We start from the raw sequence: 1,000 nt of genomic DNA, 5'->3' as shown, positions 1-1,000 counted from the left end.
GGAGGGGACGCTGGATCACCTTTTGGGGTGACTTCGACGGGACCATCACAGAGTTTAATAATAATCGATTGTCGTTATCGTTGATGTTGCCCGGCCTGCTTTTGTTTGGCTGGGGTTTAGGGAGCTGTGATTGGTCGGTTATCGGGAGAAGGAAGCGATGGAAGAGGAGTTATTGTTAGAATATTGTTCTTTATTGATCAATGTACATAACTGTAAATGATTACTCCACTATCCACATAAATAAAGATAATTTGCAAGGGAACAGCGTCTGTCCAGCTATCTATCTATTTTCAATTGAATTCAAAGGGTTTCATTCACTTTTAAAAAATACGAACATCTAACCTAATCTGGAACTTATAAAGGAAGGAACTGTCGTGACCCAAAAAGGTCCAGAACTGGGCCAGTGAAAAGTCTGGATCTCTGGACGATGTTTCTATCTGTTCTGGTGTCAAAATACTTGGAAGAAAGAACACTGGAACCAAGCAGAGTCTGATGTGAAAAAGTTTATTGTGTATCTGAGTGTCAAGTACAGCAATTAACAGTGAGAGGGACTCCAGAGCCCAACTAACTAACCAATCTTTTGGACTTTCTTAGATACCCGAGATGTGCTCTTCTCCAATCACATGTTCTGCCCTGTTCATCACCAGGAACCAATCACAGCCGTTATCATGGATGTTCTCTTTTTTTGGTGTAGTTTCCAAATGACCAATCAAATTCTTTGTTGGGTTTGAGCCAATCACACCCCTGTTACCATGAATTTTCTCCTTTTTGGGGTGGTTTTCCAAACAATCAATCACAGGCTTTGTGGGGTGTGAACCAATCACAGCCCTGTTGCCATGCAGCCTCTCTTTTCCTGGAAGAGGGTTTTTTCTATGGTTCCTCAAACTCCTGTGCAATATATGGCCATATGACCATGGCCTGTTTTCTTTGTCTCTACTTTATTTGGATTTTCTCTTTTTGGGCCTGTTTTTGTAGAAGAATTAAGTTCTTTCTGTCATTT

This window comes from Zeus faber (assembly GCF_960531495.2).
Source record: "Zeus faber genome assembly, chromosome: 2".
NCBI lineage: Eukaryota > Metazoa > Chordata > Actinopteri > Zeiformes > Zeidae > Zeus > Zeus faber.
Note: the sequence above shows the minus strand (reverse complement) of the source record.